The 18488-nt window shown below is 36.8% G+C and overlaps 1 pseudogene; it reads left to right on the top strand.

Moving 5' to 3' along the window:
• Positions 1–17297: 17297 nt before the first annotated feature.
• Positions 17298–18210, top strand: LOC100729420 (olfactory receptor 2AK2-like; annotated as a pseudogene).
• Positions 18211–18488: the final 278 nt, after the last annotated feature.

The raw sequence follows: 18488 nt of genomic DNA, 5'->3' as shown, positions 1-18488 counted from the left end.
AGCCTTAATCCCAGATACAGACTATGAGCCAATCACAAACTCTGGATTCAGCCTCCTCTGAAAATCCTGACCCAAATGACTACATGAGGTTTTGTGGCAACATCTAGAGACAAACCATGACACTCTATCTCTGGCCCCTCAAATACTCACACATGACGCTTTATGCAGAAAGTATTTAATCCATCTCCAGAAGTCCTAACAATCTGAGAACTGCTGAAAATTTCAACTCAGAAGTCTTCTCTGGGATTTAAGGCAAACTCTTAGCACCTGCATAAATGAAAAGAAAGGTAAACACATCCTACATTCAATAGGCACAACATATATTTTTCCATTCCAAAAGTTACAATCAGAAAGATATGGGGAATGGGACAGAAAGTAGTCCAAAATTCAGCAGGACAAACATGAGGTCCTATAGCTCCATGTGTAGCATTTGAGACAGTCTGTTACAAGTGCAAAGCTCTTGGGTGGCTCTGTTTCTATCCAACTTCTTGTGGTTGTTGTTCCCATGTAGTTTCTTTTGGGTCCAGTCTGTACTCCGCTTTAAATGTTCCTCACAAAATTAAAGCTGGCTTCTTGAAATTTTTGGGGTCTCCTCTGTGGGTTTGGCTTTATGAAGCTTTGCACACTTCCCTCTTTGTGGCAAACTACTTGGCCTCCCATGCCTTATAATTTCTGGGTGGGAGCCTTGCTTATCCCTCAACTCTTGTGTTGCATATAACTAAAACCAACATCATACAGATGATGCCAAAGGCTGATGCTAGAAGGAGCAGTGTCCAGGCTTGTCTGTCTTTTGGCTGTAGGGGACAAGTCCGGGCAGCACTAAGTACTCTGAATTCAATTGAGAGGCACAAATTCTCTAGATCACCAGCATTCTGTAACACGGTGCTGTGTGGCTTTCTTCTCAAAGCAAAGTATTTCACTTTTGTGATTTTGAGGTAGCAAAGGGTAGAGTCCTGTGGCTCCTCATGATGCCCGCATACCATCGTTGCTGATCTTTTGTTCATTCTCAGCAATCAAGATCTCCTCTGCTCTATCTTTTCAGTGCACAGATTTACTGGTGCTTTTTTGAGGCCAAACTCAAGTTTTAAATCATTCCCCTGGGCTCTTTATTCTTGATTCTCAACATAAATCTGGCTAAAATGCCCCCAACAGTAGCCAGGCCACCACTTCACTGTTGGATTGCCTTGAAATTTTTCTGCCAGAGCAACCCTGAGAAATCTTAGTCTTGGACAATGTCTCAGGATATGAGCAAACTGCAGAAATACTTTCTACCAAGACATGACAAACATCATGAGGAATACAACAAAAACTGATGCAGTCCTTCCCAGCAGAAACTTCCCCAGCCAGATGTATACCTGCTGGATTTCTTTATCAGTCTTTTGGTCTTCTGAGCTCAGAACAGAATCTCCCACAAAGAACAATCTAATGTATCGCAGTGTAACTCTCTAAGGTGACACTTAGAAACTTTTCCAAACTCTTACCACAGCTGTTCCCACAGGCTCTTAAACCAGGGTCACAGCACAGACACAGCAGAGACCTCAAGTCTCTGGTATCAGATTCTGTGTTTGTTACTTTTCTCTTATTGCTGAGCCAAAGTACCCAACATCCAACATAAAGGAAGTAAAGGTTTAGTTAGCTCAGTTTGTGGAGGTGTCATCCATAATCATTTGGCCCCAAGGGAGGGTGGTATGACACAGGAGTGACAGAAGGTAACAGAAGACAGCAAAAGCAACAATAGCAAAAGGGAGAGAGCAAGCCTCTTTTTCTCCCTCATATTGTAAGCAGGTCAGCCCTCCCAGGGATCCTGTAACACTCACACCATCTCCATGCCCTTCTATTGAACAGAATGAGGATGTTTACAAAGTGAAGCCCCCTGGTCCTCTGCTGAGTCCTTAGTTAAACTTCAAAACTTCTCAACTTGACGCCATGTATCAACCATTACACACAGGTATCTAGAAGTAAGAATGCTAGAATTTATCATGGCTCTACTTTTTATTTTTTGAGAATATTTTCTTTTTTTTTTCCATAATGACATTCTTAACAACATTCTCAACAACATTTATTTATAAAGGTTTCATTTTCTCTGCATTATAACCAATTTTTTTTCTTTTCAATCTGCATTAGTTTCTATTTCTTTGTTGCTTAGTGAGACTGAATTTTTTCATCTATCTGTTGAACTATTTCCTGCCTTATTTTAAAAATATCTCTCCAGTTGCTTTGCCTATCTATTAATCAGACTATTTCATTATTTGATTTTGAATGGCCTATCGTTTATGTTTGGACATCTGATGTTTGGCCTGGAAATATTATTTTTCCCATTCCATAGTTTGCCTCTGCTCTGATGTTAAAATATTTTACTTTGATGTAATCTACTAAAGTGTAGGATTTTTATTTGATGTAATCCTACTACAGTTGGATTTTCATTTCAAAACTTTTAAAGCCATTTCCATAAAATTATCATACAGAAAACTATCATGGAATTTTAATTCTGTGATTTTTTTGTATCCATTTTACATGTTCAGGTCTTAGAACGTTTTTATCAATTTCAACTGGGTTTTGCATATGACATGATATGTGAGACTAATTTGATTTTTATACATATACATACTTGTTTTTCTAATATCATTGATGAAACAGTTTTCTCATGTGTTTTTAATATTTTTATAAGAAATCAATTGATCCATGTGTGTGATGCTAATTTTGACTATTACTTTTCCTATATGTATCCTGTTCCTCAAACTTATTAATATTAAATATACATGTACCATAGTAATTTTCATCCTTTAATGATGTATTTGTACATATTTTCTTTGAGATTTTCTGACAATCAACATATGATAATAAATTTTCTACATATAGAGAAAGCACATAAATGTAATAACATCACAGCATTTAGTGTGATTTGGGAGTGAAAGACTTGGTTCAGCCTGTGAGGTGAATATGATGCCAGGGGCCCAGTGAGGTAGAGGGGAGTTAATGACAAGGTGAAGTTCATTTGAAGGTGCAGTGTTTTCAGAAAACACTAGAAAAAAATTGTATTGTCTAGTGTGTGCTTGCATAAGACATCAGATACCATTAGCATTTACTGCTCACCTCTGTGTGCCAGCAGGGCTGGCAACAACTAAGTTCTGGTTTTCTCATCACATGCAATGGCTTATGATAGGAAGTTAATTTTCTCAACAAACTACCAAGGAAATACAGGATCAGGAAAAAAGCACATAACTGTCTTCTTCCTGTGTTTATGGACACTGTTGTACTTGTAATATTTCATTTTACGTTCTCCTTGTGGCCACTCTTTTTCTCTGCCCTAAAATTACTGATTATAACAGCTACCATTTACCTGGTACTTATATTTGGTTAAGTGCTTGCATGGTGGATTAAGATTGCAAGAAACTTGGTAGACAAAAGATGACCATAGTCTCATCACAAGACTGATGCTAATCAGGGTTCTGCAGTGAATATTATGTTGTTTAGCTTCTGCATCATGCTCATTAGACAATGTTAGCTGAAATTATGAAAAATTAAACTCATAATGTTGGTTTTGATTTATTTTCAGTTGACATTGCAACTTCACTTTTGAAATTCAATTTGATCCAATACTATACTTCAAATTGTCCTGACTTCTAAGGAACAAATGTGTTCTAAATATCAAATGGAGGCTACATGATCACTTTTTTTTGTATTCCATTATCTTCATGTGTCTTAACTTCTCTACTAAACTTTATCATAGCTAACAATATGATCTTCTATGTTCATTTCTTACTTGGATGGATTTTTTAGAAAATCTAAAAATAGAGACCCAGTACCCGCTGCCAGTCATTCTTCCTGCTCAAATTTTGGTGCACACACTGCCAACGCTCCCAGGATAGAGGAAGCAGGCATGTCTCCAGGGAAAGATGGGCCCAGGGCAAGGTGCTGAGGGGACCCTGAGGTGCTGTGCTGACCCTGAGGTGCTGTGCTGACATGAGGGTGGAGGGGGTGGATCTGTTTACAGAGGTTATTTCATATCATTGTCTGCCTGCATATTTGGCCTCTTTATATGTATTTTTTGAGTCTATAGTAGAAAAGATCACACACGAAAATGGATGGCTGTTTAAAGGACTGGCATCCTCACAGGATGAGAGCAGAAAATGATATTCACCATCTTTGAATCCATCTCCATCCTATCAACTCCTCACAAAAAATTTCCTCAAAGACCACTGTCATGTGGGGAAACACTGTGAGGTGTTGCCGCTGGTATGCACTCATTTCTCAAGCTTCTCCTGCAGTGGTAGGTGCTGTCACCAGACACACGAGAAAGGGAAGAAAGGAAGACTCAGTAGAAAAAGCCACTTATTTTTACCCTCTGAATTTCATTTTGGATTAAACCTGTTCTTGTATTAGCATAATGTTAGATTTTGGTTTTTGATCCAACTTGTCAGACTCTGCCTTTTTATTCAGGAGCTGAAACTCTTGAGTTTGGATATTATTATGGAAAGCGTTGCTGTATTGTTGATGTGCTCCTGATTCCTATTTCTCAAATTCTGCTAATCTGCTCACTTTATCCTCACGCACATTCCATTAGACATTTTAGCTCTGTTGGTATCTCAGTGTCTCTTACTAGTATGCCCTTCAGAATTTTTGAAGTGTGGGTTTGGTGGTTATGACTTTGTTAAGATGCTGTTTGTTATGAACAAACATAACCTTTCCATCCATTTTGAAAGTATTTTTCAGGATACATTAGTCTAGGTTGGAAGGGGTTTTCTCCTACCCCTTAAAGCTTTCACTCCAATCACTGCTGACCTTTAACTTTTGTTTTGCGATGTCACCAGTGATTCTAATAGTTTACCTTGTTGAGTGACTTGTTGCTTCGTTCTAACAGCTTTTAAGATTCAGTGCTTGGGTTGGACTGCTCAAATTTTTACTACAACATATCCTGGAATAGTTCTTTTCTGTTTGTGCCTAATTGGAGTTTACATGCCTTGCTTCTCTGTTGTATGTACATGCACTAGGTTCTTGGTTAATATCATAAGTGTGCACTAATAATTAAGAAGGAAAAAAACAGTGAAAGCCTGTCTGCACCAGCCAGAGTGAAGCACCCTAAACCCCTTCCCTGCCACCCACTTCACCACATTCCCTTGATAAATGGATAAATACATGGTGCCGGTTTACACTATTACACTATAATTTTTCCATACTGTTCTTACACAAATTCAAGTGTGAAACACAATCAAAACTTGGTAAGTACTAGTGAAATGAATTAATCGTGAACTCAGGGGCTCACAGACTGCTGAAGAAGCCTCAACTCCAGGACCCCTTCAATCCAAAACTTGATTTTCTTTTCTTTTTAAATAAAAGAAGACAATTACTTGAAGATGGGGAAGGAGGAAGAGATGATAGACAGCTAATCTGGATGAGTAGAGAGAGACTGAAAATGAATTGCTCATTATTTTTTCTTAAGGATAACATCCACTGTCCAAGTTTCAGGCTTCTCCAATCTCAGCTTTGTCCTTTGATGTCCTGTAAGTACCCTGGTTTTTTTTATTATTATTATTTTTATTTAAAGAAAAGGAAACAAAAAAATACATGCAAATAAAAAAGGGTAGAAATAATACAAAATTACATAAAAACAAATGGTAAGAAATTGCTGGTTGATAAGTTACACATTGTCATCTTAGAAATAGCTGTTCAGGTTATAGAATTAATGTATTTAGAATGACATTCAAAAAGTGACACTACAAACAGTTCTGCTCAATGATCGAACAAAAGCTCAGTAATATGGTTATCAGTCCTACACATTTGTTTACCCTCAAAGAGGGTAAGATTAAACATTATCAAAACAGAGCAAAACAGTTAAAAAAAACTATTTAAACAAATAACAGCTTTCAAAGCAAGTCTACTGGAGATCTTCACTGTCTATCTAACTGTCTCTAGTTTCTTACAAATAGATGTCCCCATCTTCACCCACTTTATATACTTATTGCATATTATAGAACTAATCAAATCATTACAGGATGATGAAGGCTATTTAGGTCCTCAAGTTCCAAATCAGGGAAGACAATAACTACCATTGCATCTCACATTCTCTTTGTAATAGCTGTCCCCATCTCTACATATGCTGAAATTGAACTCAAGAAACCAGTCCAATGTCATTCTAATCAGCAAACAATAGTATTGCTAGAATTTATATCATAATGCTAAAAAATTAGCCTTGGGTTTCTTAGCGTCTCTTCCTCAGAGTATCTGTTCATTACATCTTGCATTATATAATCTGTTCCCATAAATAATTTAAAAGAAATCCCATGTGTGAATTTCTACATATATATCTATCCTCTCTGTATTATAGGGAAAACCAAGTTGTAGCAAGACAGCAGAACAATTTCCTAGAAAAACATGCAATGGATAAGACATACAAGGCCACAATATAGATGATCTACCATAGTTACTATGTTTTCTCTTGTTATTTTCAATAGATTTGTGCACAATACCAGCTTATTCTAGTTAAACATAGTATCGCCTATTTTTATAAAAACTCAACTTTGACAGCATTGTAGGATTTGAGAGCTGTTACTAGTTAATAGCAGTATGGATAGCCTTTACATCTTGTCATCTTCAGTGTAGTTGCCTCTACTTTTAGGGTTGATACTAACAAGCCTACCAAATTCAAATAAAATCAGCCAAGGCCATCCCATAGTCTTATGATTCAGATTCAATTAATATCAGTCATAGTAAGACAATGTAAGTAATACAGGATTTCAGTTTAAGTTAATAGGAAAGTAAGGATAGTTACCATGGTATAACCTGCTATTTTTGGGTCAAGATGTCTGTGCCCTCAAATTTGACATGAGTGGACAGACCAGAACAAATTAAATTCAAACTAAATATGGCTATAAGACTACTGTGTCTTTTAAATCCTTATACACCATTAACAATGACCTTTGCCTTTTTTTACAGTGTTTCAGAGCTGTCTATACTAAAGACTATAGCTTACCGTCTCTGTCTCACGTCTGCTACTCCACTTTTCTGCTATAATTTGTCCACCTTATTCCCTCATTCCACTGTCTGCCCTGTTCATTGAGGCCTCTCTGCCACTGTTGCTGGAATCCTGGTATCCCTTCCTCTCTTTCTCTGTAATGTCCTTCAACACTCTCTGTAGGGTTGGATTGGTGGCCACGAACTCCCACAGTTCCTCCTTGTCTTGGAAGCATCTTATTTATCCATTAATTTTGAGAGAGAGTTTTGACAGGTATATGAGCTTTGGTTGCATATTATTTTCTTTCAGGACTTGGAGTATTTCTCCCCACTCCCTTCTTGACTTAAGAGTTTGTGTTGATAAGTCTGCTGTTATTTTGATAATTTTCCCATTGTAGGTAATTTGCATCTTTTCTCTGGCTGCTTTTAATATTATGTTCTTTTGGTGGATTTCTGGGATCTTGATTATTATATGTCTAGCATAGATCTGTTTTGGTTGTAGGTAGCTAGTGTTCTGTATGCCTCTTTTATCTGGATATCATTTCTTTTTGCTATACATGGGAAATTTTGCTCTAATATATCTGTGAATATTCTTTGTATTTCATTTTTGGTTGCTCCTGCTTCCTCACTCACATTCTTTATTCTTAAGTTATGTATCTTTTTGACATCTTCTAGTTTTTGAGTTATTTCTTTCTGGTTTCTTGTTGTTTTTAAGAGGCTTTTTCTTTCATGATCATATGCCATAAATCTCTCTTCACATTTGAGAAGGCTGTGTTTAGTTTCTGTCAAGGCATTTTGCCAGCATTCAATGGAGTTTTTAGTTTCCAGGTATTCTTTTTGGATCTGTTTCATGTATTCTAAGTTATGTTTAAATTCTTCTTCAGAAGTTTCTCTTTCTTTTCTGATTTCCTCAGTTCTTCCATCTGTGTTCTCTTGGGCGGGGCTTGTCATTTATTTAATTAATCTCTTTATATCTTGCCTCACTTGGATCAGGAGTACAGCTTTAAATTAATCTATGAGGTCATGAAGGTATATTTTAATTTCAGCTGATGCTGTGTCCAGTATTGTATGGTTACTGTGCTTGTTCTCCTCAGTGTTTACTTCTCCTGGGCTTATTTTCTCATGTTGGGCAGCTGGAGATTTTTTTTTTTAATTTTTATCTCTTGTCATGTTTCTGGTTTCTTTCAGACTGGAGTGTCCTGGGGGACTCTGGCCCTCACCAAATTGCTTAGGGCCTATCAGAAGCGTGCTGACTTGAGTTTTTGCTGTCCTCCCCAATTTGCTGTTATCTGGGGTAGGCTGGGATGCAGGGGCGGTACAGACTAGCCTCCAGCCTCTGTGCCAGTCAATCCGTACATTAGGCTGTACTTTCTGGATGTCACTGAGTTGTGACTATTTTGTATCTGCTTATTGGGCCCCAAGCAGAGGCTTGGTTTAGCTCCAGTAGCTCCTGCCAGTTCTGTCCGTACCAGAAGCAGCTGACTAATGTCACTATGGCACAGGGTTCTGCCCAAATCCCAGCTGTTCTCTTCCAGACCTCTCTGTGACAGGAGCACCAGAACAGCAGATCTGCCCAAATCCAAAATGTCTTCCACTAGTTCTCTGTATGATGCTGAATCCAGCACAGCGTCAGGCTCTGCCCAATTTCAAGATGTCCTCCACCAGACCTCCCTACAGGGGGACTTGGTGATGTCACCGAGCTGTAGGTTCTGCCCAACTCTAAGATGTCTGCCACCAGACTCTCTGTGTTATTGATGTCCCTGTGGTGGCAGGCATGCCCAGTTCCAAGATGTTCTCTGGCCAACCCCAGCAGCTGAGGGGGCCCCTGTACTCACCAGGGTTTGGCGCAGGTCCTCGTCCTGGGTCCACCACACACCAGGCCGCCCGCCCTCCCCGCACTCCCGGCGCAGTGTGGAATGGTCAGAAAACTGCACAGCATTCGGCTTTGGAGCTCCAGAGCCTTTCATAATCTCCTCTGGTGCAGCAGGGCAGTCCTGGCTGCTTCTCGGGGTCCCAGGTCTCAGTTTCCAGCAGTCACCAAAAGCCACCACAGCTTTTCCTGTTGGGTCCACGGGTCACTTTGTTGATTTAAAGGTGCGGGATTTGCAGCCTTCCGTTATCAGCCTTCACAGTCTCAGCACGACTTTAAATCCTCCAGCTGCACTTTCTTGGTTAATAAGAATCATTATCCATTCATCTGGCCCTCTCCATGTTGTCATATTCTAGCTTCTAATATGATTTCTCCAGAGAGACTTTCCACCCGATCCCCTATCAAGCCGCCATTTTTTTTTCCATCAGTACCCTGGTTTGTGATTTCCTCCCTTCACAAAAAATATTGTAGAATTCTTTCAGGCAGCACTGTTATAAAATGTTTTATACATATTGGGAAAAATATTCCGAATTAAGAAATCCCATTACAGTGGCAGTAGTGGAGGTTAAACACATGCAGTTATTGAAGAAAACCCTAAATCCCAGTTCAGGAGGGCAGTGTGAGACTAAGTCTGTGTCTCCTCAGTTCTAACTCACAGCTCCTTCCTGCCTTTTTTTTTCTTTGTTTTCACCCCTACACAAAAGGGTTGCTTTACCTTACCTCAAGGAATTATGTAGGGACAACTTGGGTAAAATCAAGCCATTTAGTTGCTGTAAGAGTAAAAAATCCTGGAGGCTGTGTTATCCTGTTTACTCTGAGCTGGGGCAGAATTCACTGTTTGTGGTTCCACCATCTTTATTGTCCTTGTGGAGTTTCAGGGATTTGAGGTTCCAATTTCTACAAACATGTCAATTTTTAAAGATTTTGCTTAAGAAAAATATTTTAATATGTAAAACAGGCCGTCTTCTGAGATAGTTAATTCCTTTTTATATGTTTAGCACATACACTAAAATTGACTATCAGTTTTAACTACATGGAATATAATCCATATGCTGTTTATAATGAATAATGGAATAAAATATCATTTCAGAAGTTACCAGTTAACAGTTTCCCAATTTCATTTGAATGAATGCATTTTGAGGACTAGAGCAGAATTCAATACTCTGTTCTTTAAAAATGTTTTAGTATGCATTCACAATGCATGATGTTATATTTATTCACATTCACTTTCTTTTGGGAGGCAGACATAAGATATGATAAAACATTGTCTCCTCTGATGCTAAAGGGTTAATTGTGGGCCAGAGACCAAGTTTTCACAGAAGTGCTTAAGAAAAAGACTGTGGTATGAAGTTTTCAGTTTTTTTGGGAATATGCCTCGAAGTGGAATAGCTGGAACAAATGGGACTTCCAATCCCAGCTTTTTGAGAAATCTCTAGACTGACCTCCACAATGGTTGCACTGGTCTACATTCCCAGCAACAGCGCAGAAGAGCTCCTTTTTCCCCACAGCCTCTCCAGCATTTGTTGTTGGTAGTTTTCTTGATCTTGGCCATTCTTTCAGGAGTGAGATGGAATCTCAATGTGGTTTTGATTTGCATTTCTCTAATGAATAATGATGATGAACATTTTTTCATGTATTTATTTGCCATTTGTATTTCCTCATCTGAGAATTGTGTATTCATCTCAGATGTCCATTTTTGGATTGGATCTTTGAATTTTGGGGTGTTTGGTTTTTTTTTTTTTTAATTCTTTACATGTTTTAGACAGAAGTCCTTTGTCAAAGGGAGAGTTCACTAAAATTTTTTCCCAGTTTGTTCATTTTCTTTTCACTCTGCTGGAGATTTCCTTTTATGTGCAGAAACTTTTTAAAAAGAGGTGATCCCAGTTATTGATTCTGGGAAGTATTTCCCGTGTGGTTTGAGTCCCCTTCATGAGTTCTCTACTACCCCTATGTCTTCAAGGTTTTTATCCAATTTGTCTTCCAATAGATTTAGTGTTTCTATTTTAATATTCAGGTCTTTGATCCATTTAGATTTTAATTTAGTATATGGTGATAGGCATGCATCTAGTTTTAGTTTTCAGAATGTGGAGAGCCAGTTTTTCCAACACCATTTATTAAAGAGACTGTCATTCTTCCAGTGAATATGTTTGGCCCCTTTATCAAAGATAAGATGGTTGAGTGTATTTGTAGTTGTGGTTGTATCTTCTAATCTATTTCATTGATCTTTGTCTCTGTTTTTATTCAAGTGCCATGTTGATTTTACCATGGTTGCTTTGTAGTATAAGTTGAAGTCAGGGATTGTGATGCTTCCTGTCTTGCCTTTGTTGCTAAGAACTGTCTTTTCTATACTAGGTCTCTTCTCACTTCAGATGAATTTTAGGATTGATTTCTTAAGATCTATGAGGTATGTTGATGTTATTTTATTTGGATTGCATTGAATCCATATAAGAGTTCTAGGAGAATGGCCATTTTCACAATATTTATTCTTCCTATCCATGAGCAAGGGATGTCTTTCAATTTTCTGAGATTGTCTCCAATTTCTTTGTTCAGTGTATTATAATTTTCACTGTATAGGACTTTCACTTCTTTCAAGAGAGTAATTCCTAAATATTTCACTTTTTTGGTGGCTAGTGTGAAAGGTGTGGCTTCTTATTTCTCTGTCAGTGATGCTGCTGTTAGTGTATAGGAATGCTAATGATTTTTGAGTATTGATTTTGTATCCAGCTACATTACTGAATTTAATTATTATATCTAAGAGTCTTTCAAAAGTGTTTTGGGGTCTTCTATGTAGAGTTTCATGTCATCTGCAAACAATGAAAATTTAACTTTTTCTTTTCCTGTCTTCATTTCTCATTCTTGTCTAATTGCTGTGGCTAGTACTTCCAGTATTATATTAAATAGGAGTGGTAATAAGGGGCATCCTTGTCTTGTGCCTAATTTTAAAATAAAGGCCTTCAGTTTTTGGCCATTTAGCATGATACTGGCTGTTGGTTGTCGTAGATAGCCTTTATTATATTGAGATAAAGACCATCTATTCCAATTTTCTGTAAAATTCTTATTGTAAATGAATGTTAGACATTATCAAAGGCTTTTCTGCATCTATACAGAGGATCATGTACTTCTTACTTTTGGCTTTATTGATGTGGTGGATTATGTTTACTGATTTACGTATGTTGAACCATCCCTTCATGCCTGGAATGGATCCCACTCGGCCATGCTGTATAATCTTCTCGATGATTTGCTGCATCCTATTTGCCAATATTTTATTGAGGATTTTTGCATCTGTGTTCATGAGGGGGATTGTTCTGTAATTCTCTTTTGTAGTTGGGTTTTTCTCAGGTTTTGGCACTAGAGTAATGTTTGCTTCCAGGAATGACTTAGGAAGGCTTGCTTCCCTTTCAATTTCATTGAAGAGTTTGAGGAGTGTCAGCATTAAGTCTTCTTTGTATTTCTTGTAGAATTCTTCAGTGAATCCGCCTGGGCCTGGGCTCTTATTTGTACATAAGGACTTAATTACATTTTCAATTTCATTAATAGAAATTGGGTTATTCAGCAGTTTTACTTCTTCTTGGCCTAGCTTTGGTACTTCATAGGCTTCTAGGAATCTGTCTATTTCTTCTGTGTTATCAAACCTTTGAGAGTAGAGGTTTTCAAAATAGGTGTTGATGATCTTCTGTATTTCTATAGAGTCTGGAGTCACTTTGACTTTTTCATTTTTTATTGCATGAACTTGACCTTTTTCTTCCCTTTGTAAAATAAGGTTGGCTAGGGGCTTATCATTTGTATTTTTTCTTTCAAAGAACCAAATCTTTGATGCATTTATTCTTCGGATTGCTTGCTTAATCTCTATTGCATTAATTTCTGCTCTGATTTTTATAATTTCCTCTCTTCTTTTGGCTTTGGGCTTGACTTGCTCTTTTTTTCCTAGATTTTTGAAGTTTAACATCAGGTTATTTATTAGTATTTATTCTGTTTTCCTGATGTGGGAACTCAGTGCAATAAATTTTCCTCTGAGGATGGCTTTCTTGCATTCCACAGATTTTGGTAAGTTGTATTTGTATTTTTGTTTGCTTGTAGGTATTGTTTAATTTCTTCTTTAATTTCTCTTGTGACCCACTGATTATTCAAGATTGTGTTATTCTGTTTCCATGTATTTGTGGGATTTTGACAGTATCTTTTATCATTAATTTTTAATTTCATAGTGCTATGATCTAATAACATGCAAGTGATAATTTCAACTCTTTTGCGTTGATTTAACTATGTTCTGTGAGCTACTATATGTTCTGTTTTAGAGAATGAGACATGTACTGCTGGGAAGAATGTGTATTCTGACATTGTTGGATGGAACACTCTGTATATGTCTATCAATTCCCTTTGTTCACAGGAGTGATTCAGTTTTGCTATTTCTTTGCTGATTTTCTGTCTGGTTGCTCTGTCCCTTGGTGTCAATGATATGTTAAGGTATCCTGTTACAATTTTGTTACTGATAATTTTGTGTTTCATTTCTGTTAATACTTGTTTTATATAACTGGGTGCTCTGGAATTTGGTGATTATAAATTTAAGATAGTTATCTCTTCCTCTTTAAGTTTTCCCTGAACTAGTATGTAGTGACCTTTTTATCTCTTCTGATCATTATTGGTTTTAAGTTCACAGTGTCTGCAAACACAATAGCTAACCTTGATTTTGGCGAGGGGTTTCTGTTTCATAAAGTATTGTTTTCATCATTTGACTTTTAGTCTGTTAGTATCCTTTTGGTTTATATGAGTTTCTTGTGGACAGCATATGGTTGGAGATTGTTTCTTGATCCATTCTGCCAGTCTGTTGTTTTAATTGGTGAACTGAGACAATTTACATTAATAGTTATAACAGTTATATGTTGGTTTATTGCTGGCATGTTATCTTGCTGCTGTTGCATCTTTATCTTTCCATTCCATTTAATTGTCTGCTTTTCTTGGTGTTTTTTTTTTTTTTTCCTGAATGTATCTAATCTGTCTTTCAGTATTCTTTGCAGTGTTGGCTTGGTAATTATGAAGTTCTTCAGCTGTTCTTTGTCATGGAAGTATCTTATTTCTCTATCGATTTTAAAGGACAGTTTTTCAGGATACATCAGTCTAGGTTGGAAATCATTTTCCTTTAGGATCTGGAGTACTTCACTCCATGCTCTTCTTGAGTTTATTGTTTGTGCTGAGAAGTGTGCAGTGATTTTCCTTTTTAAGTGATCTGTCTTTTATCTCTGACAGCTTTTAATATTCTATTCTTATGTTGGATTTCTGGTATGGTGATTATTATATGTTTGGGTGTAGTTTTATTTTGGTTGTGACTATTTGGAGTTCTATATGCTTCCTTGATCCTGATGTCAGTTTCTGATCTCATGTTTGGGAAAGTTTCAGCTTTTACTTCTCTAAATATACTCTTGACATCCTTTATGTTGCTCCTTCTTTTTCATTAATCCCTATCAATCTTATGTTGTTTTTCTTTGTGTCATCTTGCAGCTGTTGAATTGTTATTTTCTGATTCCTTGTTATTTTATCTCTCTTTTCCTGTTCACTAGCTGCAATCTTATCTTTGAGGTCTGAAAGTCAATGTTCACTTTCATTGAGGCAGTTTTTACAGATTTCAATGGAATATTTGTTTTCCTTTAAAGCTCTGTGCATCTGCTTTATGTATTCAGTTTGTCTTGTCTATTGCTCATCCAGGGATTCTATCTTTCGGTTTAATTCCTCCAGTTTTTTAACTGTGTCTTCTTTAGATATGTTCAGCATCTCCTTCATTTCTTTTATCATTTCTTCTTTTACCTGGGAGAGAATGTCTAGTTTGAATTCCTTTAAGGCTTCCCAGAGTTGCTTCTTTATTTCAGTTGCTATTATGCCCTATATTTCAGGTATATGGCATATATTTTCTTCTATGTACATCACTATGTAAGATTTCTTTGCATGGGCTGGAGTTTTGAGATTGTAATTTGGTCTTTTGTATTGTCATTTTCCTATATTTTTGTGTTTCAAGTATTATTTCAGGTCTTCCCCATGGTCTATTGGAGATCCTTTTCTATGCCCTCAGCTCCGGGGACTCTGGCCACCCAACTCCCCGGATTGAGGGAGAGTCACTGGGGATGGTGCAGGCTGGCCCATTCCCAGCCCCCAGAACTGATGGCTCACCCAGAATTCCAGAGTCCTCCAAGCATAGCCGGGAGTGGGGAGGCTGCCCTAGGCCTGCCTAGGACCCACTGTGCTGGTCCAGTGCACTGGGAAGCCACATAGTTCCCTCTCCAGGTTGAGTGAGGGTCCCAAACTAGCTGCACTTAGAGGAAGGTGCGTGGGGCACTTATGCCAGGCCACCCAACCTCAGAACCCATGGTGCCCACTTGCCTGCTCAGAACTCCAGAGTCTGCCAAGCACTGCCAGGAGCCTATAATGGTTATTTTTAATTCTAACTTGTTTTTAGAAGTATGTTACAGAATATTTGACTATATTTTTATTTAACGTTATTTCTGCATAGCAATAATATTAAAAACTGACAAAAGCTGAGGTGAGTTACTAGAATATTATGTTTCTAAAAGCTTGTATTATTTTATTTCATTTTCATATTTCACACATTCACAACATTTTCTAATTTTTACTGAAGTCTTTTTCTTATTTGAAAGTCTTTTTCTTATTTTTTCTTTACTTTATTGCAGTATTGTTCTTACTTGGTGAAGAACTCACACTTAACATGTGAAATAATTTTTAAATTTCTCTTAGAATATCCTTTGAACTTTTATTAAAATTTTCTTTTTTCAGAGTGGATTGTTTTGGGAAGTAAGTACTCATTTGAAAAAAAAAATTATCTTACAGTGAAATGATTGTAGCAACATGAAAAACAATTTTGCAGGAATTTTTATCTATTTTAAAGCCTCTGAATGGAGGTTGATAATATATTTAAATGTCAAGGAATATAGATCTTTATGTTTTAGTTAAACCCATTATAAACACTATTAAACAGTGACCTTTTTATTTTCAGTTTTTTGCCTTGCCTAGATGTCTGCACATAATATTATTTATTTTATTCAATAAAATCTTACATTGGTGCTCCTTTTATGTTATTCTTTTAAAAAACTGTTTACTGTTCTTTTTAGGTCTCTTTCTTTTCTCTAATATTTTATTGAAATAATTATATCATTGTAGGAAATACAACTTTTGATTTGATTGAAATTTAATGGATTGGCTTACTAAGAAGTAACATCTGCTACATAGAGACACAGTATACCCACTATTGCATATATTTTGAAATATGTAATTTTTATCATTTTTATAATCATATTAAATATTTCTTATCATTGCATGTTTCTTTCTAGAAGGTGAAAATATTTTAGACTAGTACATAAGGAAAAAAGTATGATTTCTATGCAAAATCATATAATCAATCTTTTGAATATTTTAAAGAAAATTTACACTCATATTTCTGTTTTTGAAGTGTAATTAAGATTTCATTTTAAATTAAACAAATTATCTTCTGAAATTCAGAAAATATCATTGTGATATTTCAGCAGTTTCAGGACCAGAAAATCCCGAGGGCAAATAATATTGCTTCAAGTCACTTCATCATATATTTTTAAAATATAATCCCTAAAATTATCAAGATATCTTTGACTCTGGAAAAATTGTAGAAATCAAAATTTCTGTCAAAAATAAACATAAAAATTTCAATTTTTACCTTGTAACTAATTTTTACAACTATTCTATTTCAGTCAAAGGATAATATCACTTTAAATTTGAAAGATTCACTTAAATCTTTCCTTATTTTTATTAACCCCTTTTTGGAAAATTTGTAAAGTTTCATCTATATATACAAGAATAACTGTTTGGTACTCAATTCATAATGCATGATAGCTGTAATTTCAACATTAATATTAGTATAAAATTTTTCCTATATAAAACAAAAATAGATAAAATTTAAAATAAAGTGAATCATTAAGAATTATACCACATTTATCAACTCAGCCTTAACATAGGATTACTTTTATGAGATAACTGAGTGGGAACAGTTTCATAATAAATGAACAAAATTTTAACCCATCATATTAAAAGCACATACTTTATTGAACATAATTTTTGTAAACAAGTCATCAAAATACTTTCAAAAATGATATTTATGATTATACATACATGAAATGGGTGAGCTTCTTTCTTTTCATTTTACCATTCATAATACATGGTTCCTAAAGCTTAAAAAATGAGAAGGAACAGCTAATTATTATATTTGTCCTATGCACAATCTAAGGTGGAGCACTAATACCTGCAACTATTATATGTTAATCACAAGTAAAAATAACTACATACACTATGTAATGCATTACACAGGAGACAGATATATTCACTTAAGGTGATTCAAGTAATGATATTTGTCCAATTTAATTACTGTCATTTTGCTGCAGAGGATTATAAACATGAGTCCATGGAGTTTTCATGTATTATCTGCATTGATATTTCAATTTGAGTCATGAATACAGTAAATCAAAGTTCTAGGACAGACTTTATGTGAGTTGATCTTTTCCAGTATGGCAGGATGAATGGTTTTCTCCTTGCTGCCATTGTCTTGCCCTTCTTGGTGGCTGTGCTGGGGAACATCACTCTGGTCCACCTCATCCAACTGGACAGCAGGCTCCACACACTCATATACTTCCTGCTCAGTCAGCTCTCCCTCATTAATATGATGTACATCTCCACCACTGTGCCCAAGATGGCATCGAACTTCCTGGCAAATACCAAGACCATCACATTCTTGGGCTGTGAGATTCAGACATTTATGTTTCTCAGTGGTGGATGTGAAGCTGTTCTCTTAGGCTTCATGTGCTATGATCATTATGTAGCCATCTGCTATCCTTTGTGCTATGCTGTCCTCATGAGCAAGAAGAATTGCTGCTCCCAGAGCACATGTGCATGGTCCAGCAGTGTTGTTACTCCTTATTATACACACTGTATTTTTTCCAGCTTCCCTTCTGTGGGTCTCGGCTATTTAACCACTTTTTCTGTGAGGTTCCTTTACTGCTGCCAATGGTATATGAAGAAACCTCCTAGTATAAGGACACCATCCTCCTGAGTGGACTTATTATTCTGCTGCTGCCTTTCTTGGCCATCCTAGCTTCCTATGCTCAAGGCTCAGTGTTGTGTTCCAGATGCGCTCAGGCACAGGATGGACCAAGGATCTTTCCATCTGTTCCTTTCACCTGACTGTGGCTTTTCTATATTACCACTCTCTCCAGCTACACTGGGCCAAACTCCTTGCATGACCTTGCCCGGCACAAGCTGGTGACAGTTTTTTACAGCATTGTCACACCTCTTCTGAGCCCATTCATCTACAGCCTGAGGGACAAAGAGGTCCTGGGGCCTTGAGAAGACTGTTGGGACGATGAACATTGGTAGAGGAAACATGACTGCAGGAATTCCTTTAGTGATTGAGCATTGGCACATGTGGTGAAATATGTAATAGTAAAATTGTAACACCCAGCTGAACTGAATCAGTTCATTGTTAAGTGTGGAAGGGTCGCCCGATGATTGTTACCAATAACATAAAAGCAGAACTGGAGTGGAAGATACTGTGGTGTGGATTCTCCTAGAGAAGCTTGTCACACTGGCTTTCCTAATATAAACTGTCCTAGGAACCAGGGTCCTTGCTGTCACTGAGCATAAC

This window comes from Cavia porcellus, unplaced genomic scaffold (assembly GCF_034190915.1).
Source record: "Cavia porcellus strain 051 isolate PalLab524CR breed Dunkin Hartley unplaced genomic scaffold, mCavPor4.1 scaffold_2, whole genome shotgun sequence".
NCBI lineage: Eukaryota > Metazoa > Chordata > Mammalia > Rodentia > Caviidae > Cavia > Cavia porcellus.
The sequence above is the reverse complement of the archived record's forward strand: the minus strand, read 5'-3'. Positions and strand labels throughout refer to the sequence as shown.